This window comes from Gopherus evgoodei, chromosome 2 (assembly GCF_007399415.2).
Source record: "Gopherus evgoodei ecotype Sinaloan lineage chromosome 2, rGopEvg1_v1.p, whole genome shotgun sequence".
Taxonomy (NCBI): domain Eukaryota; kingdom Metazoa; phylum Chordata; order Testudines; family Testudinidae; genus Gopherus; species Gopherus evgoodei.
In genome coordinates, this window is record NC_044323.1 from 254,010,793 (window position 1) to 254,030,875 (window position 20,083).

General features: G+C 45.1%; 1 protein-coding gene and 1 long non-coding RNA gene across 3 annotated transcripts in view; one reads left to right on the forward strand and one right to left on the reverse strand.

Moving 5' to 3' along the window:
* The window catches only part of LOC115646973 (GSK-3-binding protein FRAT2-like), a 45,614-nt gene extending 30,165 nt beyond the window's left edge, over positions 1–15,449 (reverse strand). Inside the window, exon 1 of the mRNA XM_030553500.1 lies at positions 15,367–15,449. The gene's annotated coding sequence lies outside the window, so the exon portion shown is untranslated. The remainder of the gene's footprint in view (positions 1–15,366) is intronic.
* The window catches only part of LOC115646974, a 44,418-nt gene extending 28,740 nt beyond the window's left edge, over positions 1–15,678 (forward strand). The window contains exons 1-2 of one of the 2 annotated variants that reach the window (XR_003999185.1): positions 3,044–3,055; positions 15,369–15,678. This is a non-coding gene — a long non-coding RNA (uncharacterized LOC115646974). Of the gene's footprint in view, positions 1–3,043; positions 3,056–15,368 lie in introns of those variants that run through there. The other variant, XR_003999184.1, reaches the window with a different exon arrangement.
* The last annotated feature ends 4,405 nt before the right edge of the window (positions 15,679–20,083 follow it).

Sequence of the window (20,083 nt, forward strand, 5' to 3'; positions counted from 1 at the left end):
TTGAAACGACTTAAATCCTACTTTCTTTGTATTTAATAAAATCACTTTTTACTTATTAATTAACCCAGAGTATGTATTAATACCTGAGGAGGGAGGGGAAACAGTTGTGCATATCTCTCTATCAGTGTTACAGAGGGCGAACAATTTATGAGTTTACCCTGTATAAGCTTTATACAGGGTAAAACGGATTTATTTGGGGTTTGGACCCCACTGGGAGTTGGGCATCTGAGTGTTAAAGACAGGAACACTTCTTAAGTTGCTTTCAGTTATGTCTGCAGCTTTGGGGCACATGGTTCAGACCCTGGGTCTGTGATGGAGAAGACTGCTGTGTCTGGCTCAACAAGACAGGGTGCTGAAGTCCCAAACTGGCAGGGAAAGCAGAGGCAGAAGTAGTCTTGGCACGTTAGTTGGCAGTTCCCAAGGGGGTTGCAGTGAACCAACCCGTCACACCTCCCCTGTTTCCTCAACCCATCACTCCTCAATTGTCGGGGGAGGGGTCACGGTATGGGTAGCTGCTCCCCCATCCATCCAACCCCCATGCATTGGGACCTCCCATAGCCAGTCACCTCAAGCCTCTCAAGCCTCAGTCCCACCCCACTGAACCTCAACCCATGCGTCTGGAGCCCTCCCTTCACTCAGACCCCTTGTCCCTGGATCCCTACCCTGCACCCAGACCACCCCTGACTGAGCTGCCTGCACTCAAACCCTGATGCCCCCACTCCCTGCACCACCTTGAGCCCCCACATCCAGACCCCTGTGCCACTGACCTACAACTAGCTGCACCCAGACCACCACCCCACCAAGCCCCACTCTCCCAGCACCCGGACCCCCCCCTGCTGAGACCCCTACACCCAGACCCCTCTGCTGAGCCCCAGCCACCTTCACCTGGAAGCCCCTGCAGAGGCCCTGCATCTGAAACTCTGCCCCTAACAAGCCTCTGTGCATCCAGATCCCCCCACACCTAGGCCTCCCACTTGCTGCCTGCACCCAGATTGTCCCATACAGAATCCTTTCACCCCACACCTGGATCCCTCCACACTGAGCTCCTCCACACTTGCTTGGATCCTGCCTGGTTGAGTCTGCTTGCCCCACACCACAGAGAGGCAAGGCCTCACGGTGTTTCTGGGGCAGGCCCAGACCTTGTGCTTTGTCAGGGTTGGGTGCAGCCTCAGCACTAAGTCTGTGCCCTGGGGGTGGGAGGGCTGCAGGGTGATCTCCCACCTTTGTGCAGCCAGTGGTCTGTGCTCCCCATTGCCATGCTGGAACCTCTGCATTTATTGATTGACAAATAAAAATTGCAGAATTTTAAAGTATTGTGCACAGAATTTTTAATTTTTTCGTGCAGCATGCCCTCAGGAGTAACCATTGTAGCAGCAAAGTTGTGAACTCTCTCTCCACACTTAGGCCAACCCATGTAAATGTTAATATTAGTAAGCACAGCAATGTATTAACAAAACTGACAATCAAAACTGGAATCGGAGCATTTATTTTCTTTTTTTCTTTAAAAACATTGGGTGAAATCCTGACCCCACTGAAATCAATGGCAAAAGGCCAAATGACATCAGTGGGACAAGGATTTTACCCATTGCCTTTTGTAATTTTCTCCTTCTTCCCTCACTTTCCGAGGATGGGCTGTGCCCCTCTTTCCCAAAGCAGCACTTTCTTGTCATTCTGGAGGAGACTGGGAGAAGATTAGCATTTCCCTTGTCCTTCGTTATTTACATTTTATTTTAATTAAAACGCTTTATTTATTTCAATCTCCCTGCTCTGTAGCGATAGCAATGGGAAAATTCATTTCCCATTGGGATGATGAGTAGCTCTCTCTCTTATTATTCTGTATTATTTGTTAGGCTCTGATTATGTCCCCTTTATTTAAGTGCTGCACAAATTACCTACCAGAGGATTATGTAGCGTTATCAAGGCCTATATCTTAGACCAATTTTTCACTTCCTTGACTGTGGTGTAGCTATTTACATGGGTGCAAAGTAGGTGCAAAATGTTACTGCCAGTATCAGTGAGTAGAGACTTCTTATTTGGTAGCGTATTATATTATATTCACTTTGTCCAAGAGTAAATGATAGGATTGCCACCCATACCCAGTCAGTCCAGTTTTGGCATCTGTGTCCAAGTGCCATTTAGTGTTGCCAGCTGCATGGTTTTCAACCAGAAAGTCCAGTCAAAAAGGGGACCTGGCAGGGTCCTGTCGGATGTACTGAGCAGGCACAAAAAGCCTGGTTAACCTTGGGTAGAGGGAGGTGCTGGGTCATTAACCCATGCCAGCCCCTGCTCAGCTAGGATCTCCTTCTACCTGCAGGCAGGCTCCTTATCAGGCTGCAACAGCTCCCATCCCAGCCATGGAGAAGAGGGAGCTCATTTTTTTTTTTTTTTTTTTTTTGGGGGGGGGTGGCATGGGGAAGGAAAGTAGAAATGATCCAGTGAGCGATGAGGGGAGGGAGGCCGATGAGTGAGCAACAGGGGCGGGCCTTGGGGGACGAGGTGAAGAGAATGGGGCCTAAAGAAGAGGCAGATAAGGGTCAGGGCCTTGAATGAAGAGGTGGAGCAGGGGCGGGGCCTTGGGGGGAGAGCCAGGGTAAGAGACAGGGCCTCAGGGGTCCGGTTACTAGCAATTAGAAAAGTCACAACCCTAGTAAATGAGTATACAAGGGACGAGATAGTGGAGAAACAAACCCTTTGTCACTAGAGACTAAGGCCAGATCTACACTCAAAAGTTAAGTCAATCCAGCTACATTAACCAAGCTATGTTTACACTCCTGGGCAATGTAGTTAAGCCAACCCAGCCCCCAGTGTAGAAAGCAGTAGGTCGATGGAAGAATTCTTCCATTCACCTAGCTACTACCTCTTGTGGAAGTGGATTAAGTGTAGTGAGTGTCTACACTGATGCGCTGCAGCTATGTTGCTATGGTGCTACACTATGGTGCTACAGCAGGAAAGCGACAGCACTGCAATTATGCTGCTGTAACTCCATGATGGAGATGTTTTCTACAGCAACAGAAATGATTTTCCTGTCACTGTAGACAATCCACCTCTCTGAGCGGTGGTACCTAGGTTAACAGAAGAATTCTTCCATTAACTTAGGGGATGTCTACACTACGAAATTAGGTCGAATTTATAGAAGTTGATTTTTTTAGACATTGATTTTATACCGTCGATTGTGTGTGTCCCCAACTTAAGACCATTAAGTCGGCGGAGTGCGTCCACAGTACTGAGGCTAGCATTGACTTTTGGAGTATTGCACTGTGGGTAGCTATTCCACAGTTCCTGCAGTCTCCGCCACCCATTGGAATTCTGGGTTGAGCTCCCAATTCCTGATGGGGCAAAAACATTGTTGCGGGGGGTTCTGGATAAATATTGTCAGCCCCCGCCCCCCTGCCCCATGAAAGCAATAGCAATAAATCGTTTCTTGCCTTTTTTCCTAGGTTACCCATGCAGATGCCATACCACGGCAAGCAGGGAGCCTGCTCAGCTCACCGTCACTATATGTCTCCTGGGTGCTGGCAGACGTGGTACTGCATTACTACACAGCAGCAGCTCCTTGCCTTTTGGAATCAGATGGTGCTTTACGACTGGTAGCCATCGATGTCATCTCCTGGATGCTCTTTTAGCTGACCTCGGTGAGGTCGGTCAGGGGTGCCTGGATATAAATGGGAGACGACAACGACGATGGGAGACGTTGTACTGCATTGTCTTCTGGTGAGCAGCCCAGAGATGACAATGGCAGCCAGCAGTCATACTGTACCGTCTGCTGCCAGCCTAAGATGTATAAGAGAGATGGGGTAAATCAAAACACTAAAGAGACCAGATTTGTTTTGTATTCATTTGCTCCTGCTCCTCCCTCTCTCCGTCCCTCTGTGAATAGTGGGGGGAGGGCTAGTTCAGTGGTTTGACCACTGGCCTGCTAAACCCAGGGTTTTGAGTTCAGTCCTTGAGGGGGCCATTCTGTGTGACAACCCTGTAAGCTATGTCATCAGTCACCCCTCCTTCCATCAGAGCAACATCAGACAATCGTTTTGCACCTTTTTTCAGCACAGAAGCCATAGCACGGCAAGCATGGAGCCCATTCAAATCACCGCCGCAATTATGAACACTGTAAACACCACGCACATTATCCTGCAGTATATGCAGAACCAGAACCTGCAAAAGCAAAACTAGGCGAGGAGGCGACGGCAGCGTGGTGACGAGAGTGATGAGGACATGGACACAGACTTATCTCAAAGCACGGGCCCTGGCGATTTGGACATCATGGTGGTAATGGGCAGGTTCATGCCATGGAACACTGATTTTGGGCCCAGGAAACAAGCACAGACTGGTGAGACCGCATAGTGTTGCATGTCTGGGACTATTCCCAATGGCTGCAAAACTTTTGCATGTGTAAGGGCACTTTCATGGAACTTTGTGACTTGCTTTCCTCTGCCCTGAAGCGCAAAAATACCAAGACGAGCGCAGCCTTCACAATTCACAAGCGAGTGGCGATAGCCCTGTGGAAGCTTGCAACACCAGACAGCTAATGGTCAGTTGGGCATCAATTTGGAGTGGGCAAATCTACTGTGGAGGCTGCTGTGATCCAAGTAGCCAACGCAATCAAAGAGCTGCTGATATCAAGGGTAGTGACTCTGGGAAATGTGCAGGTCATATTGGATGGCTTTGCTGCAATGGGATTCCCTAACTGTGGTGGGGTGATAGACGGAACCCATATCCCTATCTTGGGACCAGAGCACCAAGCCAGCGAGTACATAAACCAAAAGGGGTACTTTTCAATGGTGCTGCAAGCACTGGTGGATCACAAGGGAAAGACAAAGCCACACTGCACTTTAAAACTTATTGAATGCCAGCTTTCTACTGCTTGGGCAGTCTTCTAGAGTAAAGTGGTTGGGTGCCCAGAGGCCCTGCCACCACATTCTTGGGCGTGCAGGTGAGGAGGCTATAGAACTTGGAGAGGAGGGCAATTGGTTACACAGGGGCTGTAGCTGCGGTCTGTGCTCAAGCTACCTTTCCTGAACCTCAGCCATACGCCGGAGCATATCAGTTTGTTCCTCCAGTAGCCTCAGCATTGCCCCTTGCCTTCTATCACCAAGCTGACTCCACCTATCATCTTCAGCCCGCCACATATTATCTTCAGCCTGCTACCTGTCCTCACGTTCATATTGTGCTTTCCTGGACTCTGACATTGTCTGCCTCCATGAATTCTGCTGGGCTCTTTCAGTGTGGGAGGACTGCATGAGCTCAGAGAACATTTCATTGCAAGTGCATTTTTTCTGCCTGCTAATCTTCGCTGGTCTGTGGGAAAGAAGATAGTGTGAGCGTTGAAACATTTGCAGCTGGTGGAGTTAAAAAAGGGAGAGTGGTAGTTAAAAAGACATTTTAGAGAACAATAGGTAGACTCTTTCATGGTAAACCTTGCTGTTAACATTACATAGCACTTGTGCTTTCAGTACAAGGTCTCATTTTGCCTCTTATTGAAGGTATGCCGGTTTGGTATGAGAGATCTTTCATGCAGGGCTGGGCAACAGAATTTGGCTTGCAAACAGCAATGGTAAGACACAGTCTTTTGGCTTCCTTAACCTTCATAACATGTGGGAATGGTTTCAACCAGCAGCAGCGCCCTCATTTCCCATACCAAGCAGCCATTGGGTTGGCCATTTAAAATGGGTTGGCCATTTAAAAGGAGGAGAGGCTGCAGTTTTCAGTTTAACTTGCAGCACAAACCCAGCCATCCCCTCCAACACACAATTATCTGGGATGACTGCTTCACCCCTTCCCCCACCATGTAGCTAACAGCGGGGAACGTTTCTGTTCAGCCACAGGCAAACAGCTCAGCAGGAACGGACACCTCTGAATGTCCCCTTAATAAAATCACCCTATTTCAACAAGGTGACCAGGAATGATATCACTCTCTTGAGGATAACACAGAGAGATAAAGAACAGATGTTGTTAGAATGCCAGCAAACATTGGGACCATACGCTGCCATGCTTTGCTATGCAATGATTCCCGACTATGTGCTACTGGCCTGATGTGGCAAAGTGTCCTACCATGGAGGACAGAATAAGGCTGCCTTCCCCAGAAACCTTTTGCAAAGGCTTTGGGAGTACATCCAGGAGAGCTTTATGGAAATGTCCCTGGAGGATTTCCACTCCATCCCCAGACACATTAGCAGACTTTTCCAGTAGCTGTACTGGCCACGAATGCCAGGGCAAATTAATCATTAAACACGCTTGCTTTTGAACCATGTATAATATTTACAAAGGTACACTCACCAGAGGTCCCTTCTCCACCTGACGGGTCCGGGAGGCAGTTTGAGTGGGTTCAGGGGGTACTGACTCTAGGTCCAGGGTGAGAAATAGTTCCTGGCTGTGGGGGAAAATGGTTTCTCTGCTTCCTTGCTGTGAGCTATCTTCAACCTCCTCCTCATCATCTTTCTCGTTCCCCAAACCCGCATCCTTGTTGTGTGCTACTCCATTGACGGAGTCAAAGCACGGGGGTGGGGTAGTGGTGGCTGCACCACCTAGAATGGCATGCAGCTCATCATAGAACGGGGAGGCTCTGACCCGGAGCAGCCATTTGCCTCTCTGTTTTTTTGGTAGGCTTGCCTCAGCTCCTTAAGTTTCATGCGGCACTGCTGCGGGTCCCTGTTATAGCCTCTGTCCTTCATGCCCTTTGAGATTTTTTCAAATGTTTGGGCATTTCGTCTTTTTGAACGGAGTTCTGATAGCACAGATTCGTCTCCCCATACAGCGATCAGATCCCATGCCTCTCGTTTGGTCCATGCTGGGGCTGTTTTGTGATTCTGAGACTCCATCATGGTCACCTCTGCTAATGAGATCTGCACTCACCTGCAGATTGCCACGCTGGCCAAACAGGAAATTAGATTCAAAAGTTCATGGGCCTTTCCTATCTACTTGGCCAGTGCATCTGAGTTGAGAGCACTGTCCACAGTGATCACAACGGAGCACTCTGGGATAGCTCCCGCAGGCCAATACCGTTGAATTGCGACACTACCCCAAATTCGACCCGGCAAGGTCGATTTCAGCACTAATTCCTCTTCAGGGAAGGAGTACAGAAATCGATTTTAACAGCCCTTTAAGTCAAAAATAATGGCTTCGTCGTGGGGACAGGTGCAGGGTTAAATCGATCTAACACTGCTAAATTCAACCTAAACTCATAGTATAGCCCAGGGCTTAGATGCATCTACACAAGGGGTTAGTCAGTTTAATTATGATGCTCAGGGTGTGGAAGTACAGATAAGGAAAAGAGGATTGATACCTTCACCTAATACGCCAGGCACATACATGGGGTATTAGGTGTAGTCAGAATTACAATATAAAAGAGGATTCCCTGGTTGGGTAAAAGTGGGAATGCCTGTGGGAAAACTCCCAGCAAGAACTATCCCTCTGCTGATGATCAATTGGTGAGGACTCCAACAGATCCTAAGAATATCTTTAAGGATATGAGTGTGACTATATTTATAACATGTGCATGGTTATTCATAAGATTTATATATGTTTGGGTAATCATAACCTTGCTTGTTACGCTAATAAAATTTGTAAAATAGATTAGGCTTTGTACTTGCGAATGCATGTATGGCCATTATCTTTGGTCTTCATGTGTTCCTAGAGTCTCTAAATCTGACACAAGCAGCAGAGGTGATTTTTCACTCTGTTGAACTTTAAACTGTAACAACCAGAGCCAAACCCATGATGGTGAAAGATAACATCATTAAATCTATTCTAAATAAAACAGAAGGCAACAATGAGAGAAAGCAAAGAGGAACAGATTTTTAAGGATACACAGGCACCTAAGAATGCAGATAGGCATCTAGTGGGATTTTCAAAAGTGCCAGGTGCCTAACTTCCACTAATTTTCTGGCTTTTTGGGGGGAGGTGGGGGTGAGGGTATAGTCAGGCCCAACATTCCCTTGATGTTCCAACTTTCTGTGCTATATTCACTTTCTTTTGTGTGTTTTTGACGAGAGCTTATTAAAGGCTGCCACATTCTACCCTGGATATGTACACTGTAATCAGCACATAGCAGTTGTTAAGTGTTTGGAGATTGTTGGATGAAAGGTGCTAATATAAATATTAGTAAATGAAAACCACTAGTCTCAGACATGACTGAAGTAGTTGTGTACATACTTTTGAATGTTAGTGAGAAATCATAGTGAAAACAATAAACAGAATTATCAGTAACCCTTAATTAGCAAATGAAACTACAAGCCAACAATTCAAATGATATATATAATACTCCACCACACAGTGCAGCAATTTATGTTTATTACATTTCTGAAATTATTGCTATACATGGAAGGGTAGTAAATAATTAATAGAACATTGGTTGGTAATTACTTAGGCCACAATCTTAACCATATTTATAGTCCACCATGCCAGTAAGGCCTTATCTACACTTACACTTTTCCTGCCATTGGTCGAGCACAGCAGTTCTCAAACTGTGGGTCGGGACCCCAAAGTGAGTCTCGACCCTGTTTTAACGGGGCCGTAAGGGCTGGCTTAGACTTGCTGGGACCCGGGGCCAAAGCTGGAGCCCGAGGGCTTCAGTCCTTGATGATGGGGCTCAGGTAGCAGGCCCCAGCCTGGTGCTGAAATCCCTGGGCTTCGGCTTTGGCCCCTCACCCAGGGTGGAGGGAATTGAGCTTTGGCCCTCCCACCCTGGGGCAGCAAGGATTGGGGGGGCTCAGACTTCGGTCCCCCCTCATAGGGCCACATAGTAATTTTTGGGAGTTGCAGTGCAATGAAATCTAGCAATAATACAGCTCCACTGATAGTAGCAGTGGTGGAAACACTAAGACTAGGCATAGGTATTATTACTACTATGTAGTCTAAACCCAGTGTGGGGTATTGTGCTGCTCTCTTGAATAGTGTAGAATCTGGATGTATTTTTTACAGCCTTCCTTTAGAGATCGTTTTAATGCACACATCAACAAGCAGCATATAAAGTTACTGTCCACCAAGGGCTTTCAGCAAATAGTAAGGCAGAGATAGCTAAATTACAGTACATCTCTTGTTGTTATGTTACGATGATAGGCATTAAAAAGGAAACATTTTTCTTACTATATCTCATCACAACATTGCAGTCAAAAATAGGAAAATATCACAGCTTCTCATATTACAATAATATGTCTTTTTCTTTTAGTGGTGACCTACAAAGTGGAAAAAAACATGTGTGTGCCCAAAGGCTTGGAATTTTAAAAAATCTGCTTGTTGTTTACATTAGAGATCCAGGTCTTATCTACCTTGAGCTTTGTGCTGCACTGTTACAGAAATCTAGATAGTTTCTGCCCCCAGAGAACTTACTCTTCACTGAAATTCTCCAAGGTTACATTTTCAAAAGTGCCCACTGAAAGTCTCAGTTTTTGGTGCTCAACTCGAAGCACCTAAATGGTCCCAAAATCACTTACCACTTTTGAAACGTTTCTAACAGTAGGTCATTAAACAGTAAACCAATAACACGGAGCCTATTTATTGCAGTGTCCCTAGTTTCAGTGCTGCTACAGATAAAGTTTTGCCAGCACTTTCACTTTAATCTCTGTTTGTCATTAGTTTATATAACACAGCTGTAAATATTTTCTCTGGTTGAAATTTGACATTTCAGGGAAAAAATGGTAAAAGAGTAGCGTGGCTATTTTTGAACAATATAAGACTAATGAAGCTGGGAATTTTGCATGTAAAATGTTTGCTTAACTCAGTGATGGTTTTTATTTAAATAGAGAAAAAAATCACAAAGCACACTGGACAGAAGTCTGCAATTAAACAAAACACCATTTTAATTAAATTGAAAGAGGATAATTAGTAGAGTCACGATTTTGCTGACATGTTCTCTGTGGTTTTTACGTTGTAAATATGGATCAGATCCATTAACAATGGGAACATCGACTGACATGAATCTGTGTCCTTGTGGATCAAAGGCCTTATCCAGAGCCCATCGTGGTTAATGAAGTGCTTTCCATTGATTTCAATGGGCACTGGATCAGGCTGCAAATCTTGGTCTGATTGAAATCAATGGGAATTTTTCCATTGATTTCTGTGGACTCCAGATTTGACTCTGTATCTTTAATGCCTTTTGTCCCACTTTTGAGGCAGCTGTTCAGAGCCCCTTTCTGAGGGCAGCTGGAGTTGGGACTGAGAGAACATCTGTGCAGCAGCTCAGAGAGCGTCTCCATGGCCTGGATGGTTTACCAGTGTTTGTTTGTTTTTGAACCCAAGTTATTAATCTTTCTGTTAATCTGAGCTATCTGTTCTACCACAGTATCCCTGTTTCTGCTGAGACTGCATATGCCACACTATGACACAAAAGCACTGTACTCATCAGCTTGATCTACTGCAGAAAAATCTTCTGTTGCTGACAACGGATGTCAGCACAAGGCTCAGTGCTGCTTCAGCTGCACACAGTTCACTTGAGAATGTAGTCCAAGAGGAAGGGGCTGGACATGGCTTATTCCAGTTTCCACTGGCATTTAAACCATGTACATCTGACCCAATGCCAAACCTGTTGCTGATACCCTTTCTAGTGTAGACCAGGACACAAATAATGTCTATGAATTAACATAACCTGCCTTTTAGGTATCTGGAGCCATATTCAGGGGCCAGAAACTCTCATTTACTTGGTGTCAAGTATCAGAGGGGTAGCCGTGTTAGTCTGGATCTGTAAAAGCAGCAAAGAGTCCTGTGGCACTTTATAGACTAACAAGACGTTTTGGAGCATGAGCTTTCATTGCATCTGACGAAGTGGGTATTCACCCACGAAAGCTCATGCTCCAAAACGTCTGTTAGTCAACAAGGTGCCACAGGATTCTTTGCTGCTTTCTCATTTACTTATGTCCCTAAATTGGGATCTAGGTGCCAAATATCAAATGCATTCAAAAATGTTGGCCTCGAACTGTATGGGGTAAGTCTTGTGAAACGATGATTCCTACTTTAGTCAGTGGAGACTGAGAGCGCTCAGCACTTTTAATGGGAGTTAGGTATCTACATACCTTTCAGGATCTCAGCCACTCTCAATATAGGCTAAATGATGGTCATATTTATGTCAAGGGGAGTTTTGACACTGACTTCAGTGGAACCAGTATAGGGTCATATGTGTGTTTCCATCTGTAACGTGCATAATAATATTTACTTACTTCCCAGGGATGTTGTGAAGATTAATTAGTTAATGTTTGTAAAGTGCTATAGACTTTAAGTGTTTAGAATTATTACATTGGCTAGGGGAATGGACTAGATGTCCTAACCGGTATCGTATGAGTCAATGAAGTTATATAATTACATGGTACATCTGTGCAAGTGCATCATACTTGCTATACACACAGGGACGGCTTTAGGAAATGCAGGGCCCAATTCGAACATTTTCGGCTGGGCCCTGGCAGGGATGACTAAAAAAAAAAAAAGTGTAAAAAAAAAAGCCTTTCATTTCTTCCATGTATTATTTACTTTCCATAACTATATAAATAATACAATTATATATTATGTACATTGCATCATATATGCTGTTGATTGGTTATTAATGACCGCCGTTTCACATGTGTAGGTCCCCGCCACTCCCTGAGAGTGTGCACATGTGTGGCTCCCAGCTGCTCCCTGCCCCCATCATTGAATCAGGTGTGCAGGGTTACTGCCCTGGGAACTGCAGGGCAGCAGTGGACATGGGGCTGGCTGGAGGCAGGGCAGGGGCTGACTGGAGGTAGGGTCTGGCTGCAGGCAGGGCAAGGGGTGCGGGGCTGGCTGGAGACAGGGGGCTGTGGGGTGGGCTGGCTTCAGGCAGTGCCGCAGGGGGATGCAGCAGGGGTTGAGAGGGCTGGAGACAGAGGAGTGTGGGACTGGCTGGCTTCAGGCAGGGGGTGCAGGAGGGGTTGGCTGGAGACAGGGCAGGGGGTGCGGGGCTGGATGTGGGCAGGGTGTGCAGGGCTGGTGAGGGCAGGGTGTGTGGGGGGCTGGCTGACTTTGGGCAGGGCCACAGGAGTGTGTGGCAGGGGTTGGCTGGAGACAGGGCAGGAGGTTTGGCAGGGGCTGGCTGTGGGCATGGGGTGCAGAGCTGGCTGCAGGCAGCAGGGGCGGAGCGGGTCTGGTGCAGGCAGGGCAGGGGGTGCAACAGAGGCAGCTGGAGTCCCGGCCCTTTAAATAGCCCCCAAGCCTCCCGCTATCCCGGGGCTCTAGGGGCTATTTAAAGGGCTTGGGGATCCTCTGCTTCTACCCCGCCCTGGACCTTTTAAATAGCCGCGGGAGCCCTGGGGAATGCATGGGGGCGGCGGGGCTCCGGCAGCTATTTAAAGGTCGGGGTGGCAGAGGCAGCTGGAGCCCTGGCCCTTTAAATAGCCCCCAGAACCCCCCACTATCCCAGGGCTCTGGGGCCTATTTAAAGGGCCCAGAGCTCCAGCCAGGAGAGCGAGGCTGCAGGGTAGGGCTTGCCGCGCTCCGGTCGGAGCTCTAGCTGGGGCCGCGGGGCAGCTTGCCGCACTCCGGCCGGAGCTCCAGCTGGGAAAGCAGGGCTGTGGGGCTGCCGCGCTCCCACCGGCGCTTTGTCAGGGGAGCGGGGCCATGGAAGACCCCGGAGCAGACCTCAGCTGGGGTAAGTAAAAAAAATTAAAAAGGCGCCTAAGGCGCAGGGCCCTCTTAGGCGCGGGGCCCGATTCCCGGGAATTGACTGAATCAGCCTAAAGCCGGCCCTGTGTACACAAACTACATTCTCGCATATTTACTAGGGATGTGTGAACTGGCTCAACTAAAGTAAGAAGAGGCACAAACCTTTGGCTATCACTCAAGTCTAACAGCACCTAAATCTTACAGTTGTCTGTGCTCTAGCACTTCCTGGCATAGGTTATTCTGGAAATATTAATTAATGAATTGGCCCAATTGAGGAAATATTGAAAATCACTGAAAGAAACATTTTTTGTGAGATTTTCAACCCAATTTCTAGGCTACAGTGGCTGCAATGCTTCCCTTCCTGCATCAAACCACATGGGGAGTGTCTGATTCCTTCCAGAATTGTACAGCCTTTTGAGATTTGCTGGCACAGAGCATAATTTTCAAAATAACTAGAAATATTAGCATAAATAGCTACACTCTCGATTCTGTTCTCATTTACACCCGTGTAATCCACTGACTCCATTGAGATTGCATGAATTCACAGAACTGGGTCCAACGTTTACATTTTGGGTTCCAATCTGCTCTGAAATCCTGTGTAGGTTCACATTTACTATCAGTGCTGAAAAGTGTTTTAAGGACAACTGTAGACGAGTAAGCTTGAGTCGTTAGAATGAAGGACTACAAGTCTGGAGATATTGGTTCTCTTCCCCATTCTGCTACTGACACACTGTGTGACTTTAGGCAAGTCACTTTGCCTCTCTGTGACTCAGTTTCCTCATCTCTAAATTGAGGATAATAATACTTGTCCATAGTTGTAAAGTGATTTAAGATCCTGGATGAAAGTGGAAAATTATTATAAATCCATTTTAGTGGCACAATAGCAAATGCTTCTAGATCCCTGGTTATATATGCTTTGTGTATACTTATTATTTAGTGTTTATATTGCAGTAGTGTTCAAAATGTGTTAAACATTGTATGAACATATAAGAAGATATAGTCCCTGCCCCAAATATAATCTAAAAACACACAGAAGGAAATGAAGGGCAGGAGGAATTGCTTGGATACAGTACCCAAGTAAAGTGTTCATGCTAATGGCAATCGTGTGTGTGTGTGTGTGTGTGTGTGTATACACATACACACATCCATTTTTATATATTTGTTAGTCCTGACTTTAATTAATTTCACTATTTCTTTTGAACTGGGTTTAAGAGGTTAGGAGGCTCCCTGGGGTGGAAATGAGGGAGAGTAAGAGATTGTGGGACTAACAAAGGGGAGTGAGCAAAGAGAGGAAAACAGAGGGAGAGGGAGGTAAAAAGGAGCAAGAGGATGTGAGAGAGAAAGAAAGAGAAACATGTATAGATGGAGGGTGTGAGGTGGAAAAACTGAAAGGTTGCCATGTTAAGAGAAGAGCAGGATATAGCAGGACCAACACCCAATGACAATAAAGGAATAGATTAAAAAATACCTAGAGTCCATGTCTCATACCAGGCTGCATGTGAAGGTCAGGAGGCTGTGAAGACTCTTTCCAGCTGTTGCTTGTGCTCCCAATATGCAACAGAAGTCCACTAGGTCCGATGTGGGAAGTCAGGGGTCTGGAAGGTCCTCATTTATCCTCTGTGCCCTCAACTGTAGTTCAGATTAGACTCAAACCTTCATTCACTGTTGGTTTTACTTCTTCACAGTGGTGTTAGTTAAGGAGGGAGCATCTACTTTAACTTGGAATTCCTTGGATTCTGCCCATTTGTATCACAGCTGTAATGCTCTTTAAACACATTACCGTGTGTGTTTTGTATTAGTTTGTTTTAGTGTTGTTTATACCCAGTTGTGCTGCACTACATTGGCCCATGATGTACTGTTTGCCAGTGTTGTCAACTCTCACAATTTCATCACAAGTCTCATGATATTTGGTGTTTTTCTTAAAGCCCTGGCTCTCTGGGAATCACGTGATTACATGAGAATATCAACTTTAAAAAAAAAGTATAAGTTTCTAGCCCTAGTGGCAAAGAGAAGCTTGAAAATCTGACTGGTGTGCACCTAAAGGCTCAAATACTGGAAAGCAAATAAAAATAACTCAAAATTAATTATTTTTGTAAAATCCCATGGCTTTTTGAGCCTTACTCATGATATTTGAATGTTTGGGGTTGGCAAGGCTCATAATATTAGAGTTTTTTCCTCCTTCTTTTGTATGGAAACTTGAAAAAGAAACATTAAAAGTCAATGTCCAAGTTTGTTATCTCCTCTATGGCTTCTGGTGACATGGAATGAATCAAGGCTGTCTCTCTGGAGAAGCAGCAAAGAATCCTGTGGCACCTTATAGACTAACAGACATTTTGGAGCATGAGCTTTCGTGGGTAAATCCTGTGGCACCTTACAGACTAACAGACGTTTTGGAGCATGAGCTTTCGTGGGTGAATATTCATCCACAAAAGCTCATGCTCCAAAATGTCTGTTAGTCTGTAAGGTGTCACAGTATTCTTTGCTGCTTTTACAGATCTAGACTAACACGGCTACCCCTCTGATCTCTGGAGAAGGATCTTAGAGGGCAGCAGTTCACTAGATCTTCCATGGTTTGGATGTCTTCTCCACAGTCACATATCAGGCTGTCCTTCATTTGCCATTGTGAGTAGGTAACTGCAATGCCTATGTGAGATTCTCATGCAATTTGCTGTGATTCTTATCTTACATGATGTGGGAAAGTCAGCTGGTTAGACTGTAGGATCCATAATCAGGTCCTGATTCTTGACCCCTCTGTTTTCCCACAGAATCCACCACTTGTCTTTTGATGACAGCTGCTGACCAGAAAGAGTTCCTGGACTTAAGGTGGCATCTTGGAGGTGACTGGAGATCTGCATAGATGGGCAAATCTGGGTTCATTATCATGCAATCCTATTCTCATATTATTACTGCTTCTCTTCAGAAGAATGGATAAAAGAGTTATGAAAACTACATAAGTAAAAATACACAAAACTTTCCCACCATACACCGGCTGCTCTGAATTTATTGCAGCATCCCTAAGCAGATTGAATGGCAAAATGGTACTATTACTTCTGATTATAAACTGGCTGCATAAGATCTGTTATAAATGCCCCATTATATAACACGCTGTACAGTACAACACCTACTATCTTAATATCATTCTATTCTTTGGTTTTAAAAATAGTGCTCTCAGCAGAAAAAAAAATCCAGTCTGACATCTGGAAGGAAATGTAGGAAGAAAATAACTTCAAGAGGCTCAACTAGTAATGGTTTATGGTGTTACACTTCAGGGAATCATTAGGAGTTATCCTGAAGTTTAGATTAAAATTACCCTGATCTATTAAAATATTGGATTAGGTTCTGGTCCCTGTTCCAGGTCCTTTGCATGACTTTGGAGGAATAAAGAGGCCAGAAAGTTGCCCGAATAGCCTAGGCAAGGGAATCAGGGTCAGCAGTCATCTCTGTGCTACCACCGCCTAGACCCCTTAGTGCAAGGGGTGTATCAGGGATGGGAGGAGTATGACCAGAGCATGTTGCACTCCAGTGATACCTTCCCAGTGTAAAGGACTTTAGGGGGCTTTACCAGCTAGCATAATTTAGGGCTTGAATTGAAGTTGAATTGATTTAATTTAAATCAGTTACAGTGATGCAAACGCTATGTGTGGATACACTTAAATCCATTTAAACCTGCCTTACATCATTTTAGCTTGATAGATTAGAAACTCTACAATGGACAGTTCTGGATAGGAATGTCCAAACACACAGTTCTACCACTTCAACTCAATTGGTTTAAAATGACTTTGGTTAAATTTGTGCAAGTTTATGTATAGAGCAGTTTGGGAGCTGCTCTGAGTTACACTGGGGGTCCAGTCCCCACCAGCCTTGAGAATCAGTGAAATGCAAACGAGGCTTAAAGCTACTCTTGCCTCCCTCTTCCCACAGCTGCACTGAGTGGAACAGTGGCCCAGCTGAGGCTCTGGCCCATTTTGTATTAAATGCTAAAAAGTAGGTCAAGTTAATCATCATCTCCAATTAAACTGAACAAAGAAAAACTTCTTTTAACTAAGTATGAAAGTCTACTATCCCCATATTCTGTGCTGTGACAGAAATTCTGGACTCTGCCATGTGAGAGTACACTGCTGTGACATTTACTAAATGGAGTAAATGAAACAAAATCAGAAATAACTTATTCACACCATTTCAACAGAGACAAACTAGTTCAGTACACTGTGTGTCTGCAAACCAGTACAAACAAGGATTTCCTCACAAGTGGAAACAATGAATCAGCTCTGCAAAGGTAAGTTTAAATTATGGTATAAACAACTGGGTATGCATATGTGTAAACACAGCCAACTCAGAATACCATACATGTGATTATAGAGAATAAAATGTGCGCATTTCAAGGTATAAGTTATTTAATCAGCTCTAACAATTACTTGAGACTGTAAATTGATGAGTGTCTATACAGCTCTTCACTGGTCTGAGTGGCTTATACATTTTTAGCTGAAAGCAAAACCTTTCCCTAGTTACTTGATGAGTTAATTTATAATTAGTCTCTTTGATCAGTTTGTCAATTTTTTTGTAGCCGGCAGTTGCTCTAATATCAGTCGTATCATGTATGGTGACCAATAATATCCTGTGGGTCCTCTGTCCTTCATATCTTGGTCTTATCTAACCTTGTTTTGGTCAGGTCTTACTTCCTTTACTTCTCCATGTCAGATTGGTCTAGCCAGGGGAACTTCTCAGGCCTATCGAATCAAGGCAGTATGGACTTAAGTGTCCTTTGGAATGATCAGGTACACCCCTTGAGTGGTGGAGGGTCTATAAAGCTTGTTAAGTCAAGAATACGATCCTTCATATGGTTTCGATAGTCAGTCACTATCTTTTACTGGAATGCTAACATAGGAATTGCCATATTGGTTCAAACCAGTGGTTTATCTAATCTGGTATCCTGTCCAGGACAATGGCCAATACCACATACTTCACAGGGAGATGCAAGTAACCCTGTGATGGACAATTATGGAATTACCTTTTTGTAGTAGTTGGCTTATACCCTGAAGCATGAACATTTATATTCCTTACCAATTTCTGTTCTATATAACTACGCGTCCCCTTACCTGTATAGCTGTTAAACTAGTAATCATACGTTTTCTGCCTTTTTATGTATATACTGTAGCAAAGTCATGAAGCCAAGGGTGGAGGAGAAGGGAAACTCCTGTACTCTTCTGTATTTAGTTAATCTTCTGATCACCTGTTACATTTTGTATCTAACTAATATTGACTATAAGACCCTCAAGAAAGGGACTGTCTTTCTCTCTGTCTGTATAACACTGAGTACACTATTGGTTTTAAACACTGACATCTCATTAATACCTGCTCGCTTTCCATTAAGTATGTGTTCACAGCTCATATTCTCCATATATTTTAACATTGTTTTCAGACAGGCTAATCTTCAGGCCTGGCTCTAGCTTACCTGTTACAGAGTCTGTGCCTCTCCCCTCTGATGACGTCCCTTGCCTTACTAGCACTTAACTCATAAACATTCCCTCTCCTCTTGCCTTTAGACTTCTAGGATCCCCGCATAGCCCTTATCTTTTTCTTTACAGATCCTTATTAATTTTCTAATAAATGGCACCTCCTAAGGGCTAGAGATGAAGGATGGGCCCAGGATGAGGGCACTACCCTACAATTTAGGAGACAGTAGGTCAGATCCATATTCTATCGCAGACTTCCTCTGTGACCTTCCGTAAGACAGTTAAGCTTTGTTGTGGACTAAAAGTTATAGGCTGGGTGACAGTGGCTCCTCTTCTGGCCAGATTCTGAATGGGAGTCATTCTGGTAAGTGGCCTCTGAGCATGCCTATTGAATCAGACACCACTGGTGAAACAGGAGTTCTCTTGCTTTATGCATCGCACTGGGGCTTGGGCATCTGGATGCCTAACGTGCGGCAGAAGTGCACAAGTCCAGGAGCAGAAACGTAGGTGCTTAGGGAACTTTTATAGTGACAATGTAGGTGTGGAGTGAGTTTAGGCACCTGTAGGGTTAGGCAGCAGCTAAGCAGAGGGGTTGTGAATACTAGTGGTGTCTAAATGTTGGACTCAGGTGCCTAAAGTGACAGTTAGGTACCTAAATCCCTTTATGATTCTAGACCTAATTCTAGTAATATGAATAATGATAACTTCTTTCTTTCTGGACTTAGGTCAAGTGTTCCTACAGAGGGGGCTAATGGACAAATTCACCACTTCCATAAGTAGATATAGCCTCAGTGACTTCAGTGGAATTGGGCTTTCTTTCATGAGAAGGAAATTTGGTCCATTGTGTTTACTTATGGTTATTTATTTTGACTTACTAAGTGCCTCTCACAGCCACTAAGCACTGTACACTATTAGAACTAGCCAGTACAAAATGAAACATTCACAACATAGGTAGCAAGTGACCCATGCAATGTATTTTATTTGCTTGTCTGAATAATAAAAATCTCCTCCACATTTACACACAGTAGCTCTTAAATCACTCAACTCCCAAATGCCTAGGAAAATAGATGAGCTTTGCAGACAAATCTGGGTTCTGGCAGACCAGTAATGTAGAGGGACAAATTGCAGAGGCAAGGACCACACTTACAATATGCACCCCCAGCAGCCCTTTCTTTTAAAATGGGGTCTCACGCATTTCTGCTGACTGCTGTGGGGATGATATAACTGGCAGAGAGTTATCTTAGGGATAACACACACACACACACACACACACACACACGGAAAAATGTTGGCTAATCCTTGTGCCACAGGATCAGCTGAAGCTGAAATTTCACCAGTACTCGTTCTCCTGAGCCGCAAAGAAACACCATGCTACCGTTTGTAATTTTGTAAACAGGAATATTAAAAGCCTTTCAGCCTTGCTTCCTGCAGGTGATTCTACCCAGATAAATATCGCTGCCTGTTGGAGCAGCAGTGGAAAGAAAAAATGAAAGGGAATTTCTTTTTTCCATGAGATACTGAGCCTTGAAATGTAGTCAAGTTCAAAATGTGCAACAGGAGCAGCACATTTTCCCTAAAGCTGCTTCTTTCATGAGTGCCTCCCACCGGCACTGTGACAAGCCAGATCAGCAGTGCAGGGAGAAACACTGCATAGGATTTCCTTTTCGGAACAGAGGCAGGAGGCAAAAAATGAAAGAACTGTGGGCACTTGCTCTGGGGCAAGGAAAATTAACACTGGAAGAATCAGACTGATGCCCCAAATGTGCCAGGTGACAGATGCTGAAAATGGGATATTTTCTACATTACAATATATAGCAGGGGTGGGCAAACTTTCTGGCCCGAGGGGTCGCATTGGGGTTGCACACCTGTATGGAGGGCCGAGTAGGGAAGGCTGTGCCCCTGCCCCCATCTGCCCCTCCCATTTCCTGCCCCCCTTCAGAATCCCCAACCCATCCAACGCCCACTGCTCCTTGTCCCCTGACCACTCCCGCCCAGGACCCCCGCCCCCTCTCCAACTCCCCTGCTCC